Source organism: Thunnus albacares, chromosome 5, assembly GCF_914725855.1.
Source record: "Thunnus albacares chromosome 5, fThuAlb1.1, whole genome shotgun sequence".
NCBI classification, from domain to species: Eukaryota; Metazoa; Chordata; class Actinopteri; order Scombriformes; family Scombridae; genus Thunnus; species Thunnus albacares.
In genome coordinates, this window is record NC_058110.1 from 16,035,438 (window position 1) to 16,049,057 (window position 13,620).

Genomic DNA, 13,620 nt, shown 5'->3' on the forward strand with positions numbered 1-13,620 from the left:
AATCACGAGCGGAGTGACAGTTTTTTGTAGCTACTGTATCAAACAGCTTGATAAAAACAGGCTCCACCATCTGACTCAGCTTTCATGTCGCTGCAAGATGAACAGCACAAAGCAGTGTGATTGCAGAATCTGTACAAAGGGTATAACACAGTAGCAACAGAGATATGATGGTATATGAGGTTGAATACTGGAAGGAAACCAATGTTGTCACATAATGTGGAGGCGTCTACGGATATGAATTGAGCTCTGTGGTGAAGAATATAAATGGGAATCCATTCAACAAGTAACCCACAGAAACAGCTAATAAAAATACTACAGCTGCAATTCACAATTATTTTCGTTATCGATTAAGCTGATGATTATTTTCTCGATTAATTGTTGGGTCTATAAAATGTCAGTAACACAAATACCGCAGCCCAACAATATTCCGTTTACTATCATAGAAGACTAAAGAAACTATAAATGTACATTTGAGAAGCTGGAATCAACAAATTTAGCATTATTTTTCTTTAAAAAAAGAATCAAAACAATGAATACATTATCAAAATAGTTACAGATTAATTTTCTGTTGATCAACTCTAAAAAAACGTATGCAGAATAAGGCATAATAAGGTAAACTGTGAGATTGTTGCAGTCTATGTAAATGTCAATAACACCATCACTCAATCAATCAAGCTGCAACAGACAGAAAGCTGGAGACCCAGAGGGGATTAGACTTTTAAATGTGTGAGGATGATGTTTTGACCAGCAGATGTTACCTTTAGGAAAGTGTTGGGACATGAATTAACTGGACTAAAGGGAAGCAACACACTAGGAAGTCTCAGAGTCTTGGAATGACAAAAAAATAGGCACAGACTGTCAGCCATAGTGCCAAAAATCTATTGCCGTTGTAAGGGCACACTGTGCTCTTTACATAAATTTCTAGCGGTGGTGTCAGTGTAATAGACCAACTGATAACGGCTGGGTAATATGTATCAGTAAGTGCATTGGTGCTGGAGCAGGGAGATGGACGCCTCCTGTGTGTGCTCTCCACTTACATAAAGCTCTCTCCTCTCCCCATCTGAGTGAATGGCTTCCCACTACTTGGCTCCCCACGGTTAGCTTGTCAGCCGCCCGCCCCCCCCTCTCAAATCTCTTTTCTCCGCACCTGCACCTGACACTGCGAGCGTTTTGTCACCCACCTCTCCTCATCCCCCTTGGAGTAAATGTTCAGCCCCGCCCAGCTAGCTCCCAGCTAGCCCCTGGGGCACGGGACAATTAAAAACGAGGCAGGAGCTCAGTCGAGTGGTCATGCTGAGTGTCAGATGGGACCTTGTCTGTATCGCTGCAGAGGTAGTGGTGGGGTGGGTGAGTTTGGTATTGATGCCCAAAGAAAATAATATACCATGTCTGTTGTGCTTGAGATCAACGTTCACTCTAGTGCAATGTGATGGCAGCATATCAACACCCTGAAAGCAATGCAATCTGGCTGGAGCGATATATTTGGCCTTACAGAATTCAGACACACACACACACACACACAACTCCACCACTACATTCTGGTGTCAGCCAATTACAAGCCTGCCCGGACTGCCCTTGACTACACTCCCTAACCTCCCTCCACAATCCATGTCAAAACCCTCTGCACTGATTTTTTTTTTTTTTTTTGCCTCTCTTGCTCCCCTTTTTTTTTTTGCTTCTTCTTCTTTTTACTCAGAGTCTCCGTCTTTAGGGTCTGAAATATTTAGCAGCTCCATCTAAATACACCTTCAGGCACCGAGTCAGAGCTGTCTCCCTACTCAGGTAAGAGGTAACGAGACAGAGAGAGAGAGAGAGAGAAAGAGGTAGACAGTGGAGGAAGGGTTTGGTGTAATATCTCATCAACATTATTAAATCATTTCTCCCCTCGGCAGTCCCTGGGTGGTCTTGGGTTGTGTTATTTCTCAGTCAGGGTTCAGTGGCCTCGGCTCCTAGGGTTGAGTTTGGACGCTCAGCTAGGCTAGTGCTGTGCTAAGCAGGTGTCAGGGGAGTTTCCCCTCAATTAAGCAAAGGTAAAGTAATGCCTCTCACTGTGGCGGCGCCGTGAATACATTAGTCTTGCTGTCACCATGGGCTACAGCATCGAGACACGAAGAAGACAGACAGCTGGTTGCTTCAAACGCCGCTGAAGCAGGTTAAGCAAACCAGCATAAGGATTGTATGGTGTTAAAAAAAAGGCTTGTTTCACCTCTTACACTAAGCAGATGAAATCGGCTACGAACTGAAAACCTTAATTTATGTGGATGAATACATCAATATAATCAATTCTAATTAGAGCTGCACGATACTGGAAAAAACTGACATTGCAAATCTGTGACATATATATTGCTATATGAACAATACAGGAAATTTTACATGCAATGTGTTATTCATGTACAGATATACAATTAACAACCATAATATTCATCATTTGGCTACTTTAAAAGTCTATTGTCTCCTAACAAAACAAAACCTAGCCTCCTACTTCCACCACACTTGGTTCAGCCCTCTGCCACCCCTCCAGACATCAGCTTGGACTCCTCCACCTTCGGTTTCACGTATGCGACTCTTGACACTGACATGGACAAGTGGAGAGAGAACAGGTGGAGAGGGATTTGGGATAAACAACACGTTTCTTAATAAACTTTACAGATGGACCTCTGTGTCACAGTTGTGTTATTTACATTTAATCTACCATTTCTAACGATGTTCAAATGTTTGCTAAATCTGTGTGGTGGAAGATAAACAGGCGCGGCGGAGGATGGTAAAACTCTCAAACTCAAGCAACAAACAGATTTATCTATATGCCGGCAAGATGCAAGTACAGATAGATCTGGATACTGCAAGTTTTGTGTGTGTGTGTGTGTGTGTGTGTGTGTGTGTGTGTGTGTGTGTGTTAAGCGTTTCTTACTTTAGGGCACAGGCCAACCCCCTGACAGTAGCTGTTTAACTTTTAACCAGCACCGGGACTCTGGTGACGGGTTGCACTTGATCAGTTTATCAAACAACCACAACAGGCAGTGCTTATTTTCAGGTTGTGGTAGGCGACTAGTGCAGTCTGCTTTGGTTGTTTGATACATTGATGAAGTGCACCCCTTCACCAGAGCACACTAGGAACTGATCAAACTCTGTGTAACCAAGAACCATTAAATCAGTAAATTATGTAATATCAGCTGTACTTTCATGTAGATTAGTCATGGAAAATGAGAACCTTGCAAGTTTTCCTTTTGTATCAAGCAGCAAAAAAGTTGTAGCACGTCCTGAAATGTGAATATTGCACGTGCTCACATCGTGATGTCGATGCTGAAACAATGTATTGTGCAGCCCTAATTCTAACACCAAAACAGTAAACAGTGTAATATAATTTTGTTTTAAAGTTACTGGGAGTTAGGCTAATGAGGTTGTATTAGCTGTCTGAGTGGATGACACTGGAGGACACTGAATCCTTGTGTTAATTAAAGCTCAATGAAATGATGCCGATGAAAAATTAGCATGACCCACAGCCTCAGTGAGGGGACACTGCCAAGAAAATGGATCTCTCTCTTAAGTTGTTTTCACAGCGAGGCTTAAGAGTGGAGACGCTTTTTTTTTTTTTTTTTTTTTTGGAAAAGAGAGAAAATAATTCTAACCAATTATTGGATTAAAAGAGACAAACATCTGAGGAATCAATTACACCCATAATGAGAACAAAGCAGGTGATAATTGTGTTATTAATGCATGTATTGTGTATACATTAAGTCAAAGCAACATTTAAACCAATCCATTTTGTCTCATAAAAAATAATAAAACTACTTTCTTGACATTTTTGGCCCACACAACCACAATCACCCCACTACTTTACTCTGTCTGACACAGCCAACTGAAAAAGGGGTTTATAAAAATATGTCAACAGCAGCAATAATGCCGTCCTTTGTCAGTCTTTATGTGTGAGTATTACAGTGTGCTGGACAAGCGTATTGAAAAGGGCTGATTGATGGCTTCACTGTAGACTGTCTGTCCATCTCTCTCCCTGATGAGACATGTCAATGTAAAGACACATGAATGCAGCAGCCTGTCCTCCATTTTCTCCTCCTCTCCTCCTCCTCCCTTGTCAGAGGCAGGGAGAATGACGCAGTAAATACAGATGCTGTGTGCACCGTAATTCTGGGGCCTGCTGCCTTTTATCTGCCGTGACAGCTTCTGCTGCTGTCGAAATCAAACGCCTGGGCGCGAGGAAAAAGCTAGTATTCCCTTTAATAAACTGCCAGGGAGAGCAGAGTGAGAGTAGAAAAGGAGGCACTCAGCTCTGCTGTGCACTGGCCGAGCTTGGCTAAGCAGCAGCTGAGGGGAGAGCGCTCCTTCAGGCATTAGCTGGTATTATGCTGCTCACGCAGGCTCAGGCATCCGGCATCATTGTGCCTACCAAGAGCTGTCTGATTGGCCGATGGGGAGTGTTGAATCTAGGGCTGCAATTAATGATTATTTTCATTATCGATTAATCTGTTGAGTGTTTTCTCAATTAATCAATTAGTTGTTTGGTCAATAAAATGTCAGAAAATGATGAAAAATGGCAATCACTGTTTCCCAAAGTCCAAAGTGACAAGATATTCAGTTTACTGAAACCAGAAAATATTCACATTTGAGAAGCTGAAATCAGAGAATTTGGACATTTTTTTCTTAAAGAATGACTCCAAATGATTAATCAATTATCAAAATAATTGGCAATTATTTTAATAGTTGACAACTAATCGATTTATCGACAAATCGTTGCAGCTCTAGTTGGATCCTTGGCAGATATATGCAGACTGAGATGAGGACAAGTGTAAGAGATGGTGGGCAGCCCAGTCAGCACCTGCTCTCTGACTCGACCAGCTCCTTTGAGCTGCCAGGGTCAATTAATTACATCCCTCTCTTAACGCTCTCCATTAGGATGAACAGAAATAAATGAAGAGCGGTCTGACAACAAGGGGAGTTCTGAACTGCCCCCCAGCAACATGACTGAGACTCCTCCTTCTGCCTCTCGCTGACTAGGCAGCTGCTGAAACAATGTGTTGAGGACGATAATTCACTAATCAAATAAAAATACTGAACATTTCAGTTACAGCGTCTCAAACGTGAGCATTTGCTGCTTTTCTCCATTTCATATAAATTTAAATCACATTTGTTTGCTTTTACTGTCAATCTGATAAAATAAGATTTTTCAAAACATTATTTTTAACTGTGATACGTTGTGAAGGGAAGACTAGATGAGAAATTATAAAACATAATTGAATTAATACTGAAAATAAGCTTTATTTGCTGCCCTGATGTAGCAAAAACAGACAGGTCCCATCTCCTTAAAGTCTACCACTGACTCATTCAGTGTGTGTGTGTGTGTGCGTGTGTGTGTGTGTGTGTTAGGGCTGCTGCTTATAGACAGCTTTTTGTTCTGACCCCACAGCTGTCACTAGCAAAAGAGAGCCAGTCACTGGCAGCTCACATGAGCATTTTTTACACACACACCCGCTGACACTGCAGCAGGGGTGGAACAACAGGGTTGTGCTTTCAGTGCCCCTGAGGATTCTGTTGAGATGCACAACTGCATTAGATAAAGATGCAGGAAGTGTAAATCACTAAATACCTGGTCAGTGTTTAGAATCCCGCTCCGCCATGGCACCCTAACACCATTAACGTCCTTCCTTATAATCCAATTATGAGCCATGTGTGTCCACATCAATCAGCCATTTTCATTTGAGCCTGTGGTCTTCTTTATCACTATTACTGCTGCAGTAATTGAGGCGGCGCTGTGGAGAGGCTATGCAGTTTACCTCCATCTGGGAGGTCAAGAGGAATGCAATTGGTTGACAATGATTATGCTCTGGCTGATTAGGCTATGGGCTACCACTGAATATTTAGCACTGATTAGACTAAGCCCTGCAAAGAGCCATGTGGCTCGCTAACAAAAGGGACAAGCAACAGAGAAAGACTAGCTGAAAGATGCTATCCCAGACTTTAAACGGCTGGATCAATCTGATTTTCACATGTTTATAAACATTGTGTCTGTGGTGATGTTATTTAGCTTTATCATGCGAGGAAAAATGACAGCTGTGAATAAAAATAATCCAATTTCACCAATAATTTACTGTCAAAACAGAACCCTTTGAAAAAAAAAATCATTGCAGGAGAGAAATTAATTGTGTGCAGACATTTATCACTACATGACTATTTTTTCTGCTGAACACTGAAAATTGTGAAACCGAATTGCGGTTGTAAAAATGTGCATGTTTGCCTGTGTGACAGGAAATGATCCATATAGCTCATGGGAAGACAGCGCAAAGACCAGATAGACACATTAATAAGTGATACACAAAATGGCTTCTCTAATCCCCTTGCGGAGATGGCAGCACTTTTTCCTCATCAGTGATTGTGATATTTACACAGAAACTCAAGTGCACTCCTGATTGAAACGAGGGGAGAGGGCGGATGAGGAAACACAGGAGAGATGTCGAGAGAGAAAGAGAGAGAGAGAGAGAGAAGTGTAGTGAAAGTGAGAAGAGAGGAGAGAGAAGGAGAAATGACAACGAGAAATGACAGCAGGCAGAGCCGAGGAGGGTGGGAGAGAAGGAAAAACCAGATGGAGGAAGGCAGGGAGACGTTCACTTATTTGCAGAGGCGTTAACTGTCTTGATCCTCAATAAAGAGGTGAAACTGATTAGGTTTATATCAAACGGCTGCTTGTAACACTGTGCCTGTCGCTGAGAGCACAAATCACAGTCAAGTCAGGTTTTCCTTGTTTTCCATTTGAAAGAGCCAGCTCTCCCCTCACGTGTCTCTCACTCTCTCCTTTATTCAACGCCGCACAGCCTCCTAAAGCGCCCGGCTTGTCAGAGTGACAGATGCAGACACGACCGCTGACCTACATCACTCTTTTCCAGCACATTAACCCCCGTGTCCCTACACCTTTTACGCAAAAACACAACACAACAACATAGGGAAACACTCCAACACAAACCTGACTGCACAATGAGAACAACCCACAAACCCCACCCTGGTGTATTATCACCCTCCTCCCTGAATGAAAGCTATTCTTAAAATGCCTAAACAGGAGGAGGGGGGGAAAAAAATCACACCGTCAGGCTTTATAAATCACTGTCTGCTCTTCCTAGAGGGACTTTTTCTACCCAGCACACTGACAAAAAAAGATGTTGTGTGAAGTGGAGGGCAAAAAATAAAACAAAAAAAAAAAAACACCCATTTTTGTCCACCTTGGAGCCAACATGGAAAGGATCAATATTACTTTAATTACTGTAGCCCATGTTTATGAAATGCAATAATCATTCATTAAAGATGCAGACAGCAGCAAGCAGGCGGCCGGCCGGGCGTCAGGGCTGCGTGCGAGGGTAGGAGAAGGGAGGGGAGGACTGGCGTAAATGATTCATGGTTTGATATCTCTCCTGTATAATGGGCTTCTCCGGGGAGCTGCTGGGGCTCCACTGCAGCGAATGACTGCCTGGCTGGATGACTGCCTGGCTCGCTCTGGCTCTGCCCAGGCTGCTTCTGCCACCGCTGGCTGCTGCCCAAGATTAAAAAGCCTTGCCTACCATGAAAAGCGGCTCAGTGAAAACAGAGAGCGGGGACGTGCACATACACATAAAAGGAAGCGACTTGATTCAATATCGTCTGACAAAGTGTCTGGGGGCATGCGGGGGGGGGGGGGGGGGGGAGTGAAGGAGGAGAGACAAGAAAATATCAAAATCCTTCTAGAGAGAAAACATTGGCTGCAGAGATACTGGGGATACTTGTAACATCTAATAGGGAGCATATCTTAAGCCGACCCCCGTCGTCCCCCCTTCACCAGCCTATCACCCCCCCCCCCTCACTCTGTACCTCCTCCTCACCCATGGAAAAGACAGAGGGGGAAAAATGAAGAGATTAAGGTTGTAACGTGTTGGGCTAATCATAACATAGACAGTTTAGTGCCATCTCGCATAATTAAATGCTTTGCACTAACCACCTAATGCATACTAATTTGGAACAATCCACTCCTGGAGTTGGCAGACCATGAAGCTCCCTGCAAAGGAGGTGCTTGTTTCTCTCCCTGCATGTGCATGTGTGCGTTTGTGTGAGACACATACACACACACTGATTTGCAGAGGAATAAGGTGCTAAAGGTCAGGCCGTGGACTTGAAAGAAAAGGTCAAGCATTATTACAACATGACTAAATAAACAGGCTGCGCACAGCCTCCAGCCCAGCCGCCGTGGATGCTTCAAGTCTCTACCTACACGCCGTACTACCTTCCTGTCTGGCTGGTTGGGATTTCAGGCTTCATCCCTTGTCTTTATCCACATATCCCTCCGGCTCTAAGACAGCTGACATGAGGACTGTCATATCCTGCCTAGATTCTTATCCCCCGCTGGGTTTATTGCTCTCTTCCTCCTGAGTCACAAACACACAAACACGCAGACACACACACACACACACACACACAAAGCAAAAGAGAGAGAGAGAGGGAAGGAGGGCTGCTGGAGCGTGCTTTAAAGCACATTAATATTAATTGCGGCACTAGCTGGAGTGATAACACAGACAAGATGCCCCTGTGAGGGAGCTGGGCGCAGGCAGCCCCTGCTTTTTGTTAGCAGCAACACTCATCTGTTGGATGGCGTGGTGAGACGGCAGAATGATGAGTATTTCATCTTTGAATCGCTTGTTTTATATCAGCAGGGGCCTACCCTCGCCGTTCAGGGGAAATTGTGTTTGTGAGTAGTTACTGTGTGTGTGTGTGTGTGTGTGTGCGTGTGTGCACTAGGGTTGTTGGAACGAATTTCGGGAGTCAAATATTATGCGAATAGTAAAAAAAAAAAAATTATACCAATTGATTGCTGAAATTAGTGTTCAAATGTGTATTTTTTTTTTCTCTTTTATAAATGCGTTGGCTTACGTTAGCAAATCTCGACCGTCTGGCCTTGGCCTACTCGCATGCGAAAACAAAATGCTTTTGTGTGATGAACAATAAATTTTCTGAGTCTGACTGAATCACAATCTCACGTTCAATGTGCAAACATTAACTGCTAACGTTACAATATCAGAAATGGCAGAAAGTGAAGCACCCACAGAGATCATCACTCCTGACCATTTAAGAAGCGATGTGTATAAAGTTTTTGGATTTCTGTCAACAAATGGAAAAATGAAAGAAAACAGGCCCACAGTAAAAGACTTGAGGCTGTGTGACCAGTGCTGCAGCCTGCAGTATGACCCAAATAACGTACTGATGTAAACAAATGCATACTGACGTGGATTTATTTATATTTCAGTTAAATGTACAGTTTAATTACTACGATCCAGTACGATGAAAGCTTATTTAATATTTATATTTTACTTAACATTCTTCATTTTGTGTTTAAGCTTAATTATTACTTAGCAAGAAAGCTATCACCTCTTTATTGGTAATGCTGTCATGCCCTCTAGTGAACAGAACCACATGCTGATTGGCAATGCATACGCCTGTGTATACAGTGTGTAGGTACATAGTAAATATTAATAATAGGCTAAATTTGAGCATTAAAAATTCAAAGATAATTTGAAAAATAATGAGGAATGAAATTTGAATTGGATTATAGAGGAAGATTGACAGCACAGAGTCCAAATTTAATTTTTGCCAAAGGGACTGGTAGATGAAAAAATCCACCAGTCAAGCATATTTTTTACCGGCCAAAATAATAAATTGCTTTTTTGTGTTACATATACAGTTTAGCAGAGAGCTGCGATGTCAAGTAGCTGATATTCAGTATGGTAAACAGTGCCGTGAAAGAGGGAGCATTCGAGACAGTCTGTGTCTGCCGCTCCTTCACCTCAAACCATCTCAAGCGCTCCTACAGTTTCGCGGCACAGTTTAGACCTGCGTAAAAAACATGGAGTGTGTGTCTTCACTGTATAGTGACAAACATGAGTAAATTCCTCCGAGCCATCGTGCCAGATATATGACTATTTTGGTGCAAACTTTTATTCGCCAGTGTGGCAATGAGCCTTCCAAGATTTACTCGCCAAACTGAAAATCTACCCGCATTTGGCGCTTGGCAGGTGTTAATATCAGACCCTGTATGTGCATGAGCGTGAGCGTGGGCTTGCGCTGACATACACCAGGCACAGTTGAGACGCGTCACGTAGGCAGGTCAGAGTGGGGTTTTCCGTCTCTGTCTCAGTCATTGTGTGCATATTAAGTTTTGCCAGGTGATAGTGCAGCTGGTTATTCAGGGTTTGAAAGCATAAGCTATATTAACTGGTACTGAATTAATTACCTAGATTGTTTTAACTAGGATCATGGATACACGTTGATTTGATTGATTGATTGATTTTAATGTGCAATTAAAAAAAAAAAAAACTCACAGGGTTGCACTGCTGCATCACATTAGTACAATGAGATATTTATCTTAATCATTTTTAAACAGTTTGTACTCGTTTTAACACCATTCTATGTAGTTTTGACTTGTTGGAGGGCTGCATAGCCGCACGTAGAGAAAAAAAAAAACAAATAGTCCAGTTGCGCAAAAGTACAGATGAGCCATGCGGCTTCCGCAGTCAGTGTAGCAGCTTCAGTTGATTATAATGCACACGCTCTGCTGTGGCCATGCTGTGAAAGACGTGCCACATCAGGTGTATTCTGGCTATGAGTGATAAAAAAAACTAGGCAAGATGAATTATTAGTCTACTGGCTACATCAACAGCAGTAGAAAAGTGCTTCAAATAACACAGAGTGCTTAAGTGATCCTGCTTTTATCTCCCCTACTACCCCTGGCTTGGCTACCTTTTATGTCCTCTACACTGAACTCAATATTCTGTGAGCAATGAGCTCTGCTACAGATGTAAATAATCTGCTGTCCTGGGGAGAGAAGCAGCTTTTTCAGTGCAGTGGAGTAAAAATACAAATGGAGGTGAAGCCTGGGTGTTGAAGCCAATCTCAACCTCTTGGCTTCTCTCTCCCCCTGTGTAGAAATAGCAGGCAAGCCATAGGCATCCTCCTCATCCTCTCTGCCATTGAGAAACCTGACGCTGTCTTTACTGCCGTCTCACCGTAGCAGGTTGCTGTACGGTTTTCTGCTCCTTTTCCGATTTCCCCCAAGACTCATCAGTGCCCCATTACCAAGTCAAATCAGGTGGTGCTGCAGAAATTTGCCATGAACCAGGTCTGCAAACGCACGCACTCACACACACACACACACGTTAGAGGGTTCATTCAAGAAGCCTGGGAGGTTTTCCACCGGCAGCTCCACAGGATCACGAACAGGGCAAGGAGGTGAACAGAGGCGAAATCACTGCTGGCTAAATGCTTGTGAGTGGTTTATGGCTCAGAGGGACAGAGAGGGAGACAGAGATGTGGTAAAGCATCTCTCTGACACTCCTATAAGCGGCCGACCAAATTGTAATCTCCTGGGCCCACTATTCACACATTATTGTTTCTCATTTCACGTGTCACACGCAATTAAAACACGCCTGTCGATTCCTATCCCCCATGAGCTCCCTTACTCTCAATTAGTTTACTAACAAAATGCACTGAAATTTAAGAAAAAAAGAAAAATCATGATCTCCACCCCTCACACACCCACATACATCCATATTTCCTAAGCTAAATTCCCAGAGAACGCCGCACATATTTCTCACTTTCATCGTCTTTATCTCTCTGCGACAGCAAATACAAGGTGGACGAGCCCTGTGTAATGTAAGCAGCTGCGTTAGCAAGGTGGAGTGATAGAGAGAGAGAGAAGGGAAAAAAGAAAAGAGGGGTGGGTGGGTGGGTGTGTGAGTGGGGGGGGTAAAGACGACGTGTCCTTTTAGTTTTCTCTGCCTGTTGTCATCCTCTTCACAGCAGCAGCTGCACAGGCAAGACAAAAAACTCTGGGGAAGAGTCAGGCAAAGGGGAAGAGGGAAAAAAAAGAAATAAAGCAGCATTGTACATTGTTTTATACAGATTTTCATAAGCCTGTCGTTGATTAGAGGAAAAGGCTGAGTGCTAAATACAGAGGGAAACGAGGAGAATAAAAAGCAGGACTGCTGGATCTCCAAAGAGGGGTGTCCTCCAAGGGCTGCCAGAGGTGGTGGTGAATCTGTTCCCTGTGACAAAGCTGTCGCACTGGAGGAGTGAAATCTAAACTCCTGCTGTCACAAGAATTCTTTGGCTTTCATTACACCGAGCTCATGTGTCTACGCGCTTGTGCATGTGCTCGAGCGCGATACGAAGCCAGACGCCGCCTTTTCCCTACTTACATTTGGTGTTTTTGCGGTGAGCGCTGGCTTTGTGCCGAGCAGATCGTTTGCTTTGTGCCAAGAATAAAAAAAAAAGGAAGAGACTGAAAACTCTGAGAGCTCAATCACAATCGTTAAATCTGTGCGCAAATAAAAACATCCCCAACCTTGATGAGAGATTCATGCAATAGCGTCGGCCAATCTTGCCTGCCAGTCGCGTTGTTTAAAATTAACCACGGCAAATCAAGATGGAACGCCGCTGACTAGACTCATCTAGTTGGAATTATTTGAAATGTGACAAGCACTTAATCAAGTCGTCATCAGTAGGACCCCACTAATGTATAACTGAAGAGGGGAAAAAAAGAGGTTTTTTGGGGGGGGGGCAGGCTTGACTGGAATAAGCTCTTCTATACAGAGAACCAGGCCTCAGCAATGTCATGCCAAATAGCATTTTCTTCATCTGAGAAGGCGGTGGAACGGGAAGAGGAGGAGGAGGAGGATTCGGCCTCCTAGTGTGCTGCTATGCCCCAGCTCGGCTAAGTGACAGTGAATCCTACAGTGAGTCGATTTGCTGCTTTTGAGTGCCTGGAAACTTGTCTGGCAGAGTGCTCGCAAGGGAGAAAGATAGATGGGAGAATGGGGGGTGGTGGAAGGAGGGGGGGGGGGCGAGCCTCACCTCTCGCTGTCTTCTATTTGTCTGTTGGTCCCTGGAGGCTTTCGGGCTGCTTGGTACAACAATTGGGGGGGGTGACAGAGAAAGAACTCTGTGGCCATCCACAGACAAAGCAAAAGCAGAGAGGACAAGTTTACAGGTAAATAGAGAGAAGCAGCTGGCTGGGAGCTGAGGCGAGCTCAGGTTTCAAACAAGCAATCATCACTCACTCCTCCACAACAACAAAGACGTGGCTTATAGCACAGCGTTCACCTCACAAAGCATCTTATTTTCTATTAGAGCTACTTTGCAGGCCTATAAATTCTAAGAGCTTTCTAAGAGCTAGGCAGTAATATATAACCAATGTGCTGCTGAATGTCAAGTTCAAAGACTTGCGATGTCACAAGCACAAACAAATATCAAGTGTGCAAATCAAGACTTAACCTGACTTTCAACTCCACAAATGATCACACAATGCTCTGCGAATATGGGCGGCTGATGACAGGAGTAATTTGCCACATCGCCGATTTGAAAAGGAGCACTTGAAGATGACACAGACAACTTTATTGTCATCTTAAAGAGGATCTATGAAATCAATGGGAGGAGATCAATGCTGTCTCTCCCTCTCTCTCTTTCTCTCTCTCTCTCTCTCTCACACAGCACTTTACATAAGCAGCAATAACCATCAGAGAGGCCATCATCTAGCTCACCGATTTCCTGTGCAGGACTCCCAGACACCTCCAGGCAACAAAGCTTCTCTCACTCCATCAGTGC

The 13,620-nt window shown here is 43.7% G+C and overlaps 1 protein-coding gene across 5 annotated transcripts in view; it reads right to left on the reverse strand.

The window, feature by feature from the left end:
• The window catches only part of rerea (arginine-glutamic acid dipeptide (RE) repeats a), a 132,591-nt gene that overhangs the window by 111,162 nt on the left and 7,809 nt on the right, over positions 1-13,620 (reverse strand). For 3 of the 5 annotated variants that reach the window (XM_044351884.1, XM_044351887.1, XM_044351881.1), the window contains exon 2: positions 2,483-2,572. The exons of the other annotated variants lie outside the window; for them this stretch is intronic. The gene's annotated coding sequence lies outside the window, so the exon portion shown is untranslated. The remainder of the gene's footprint in view (positions 1-2,482; positions 2,573-13,620) is intronic. 5 annotated transcript variants of the gene reach the window in all.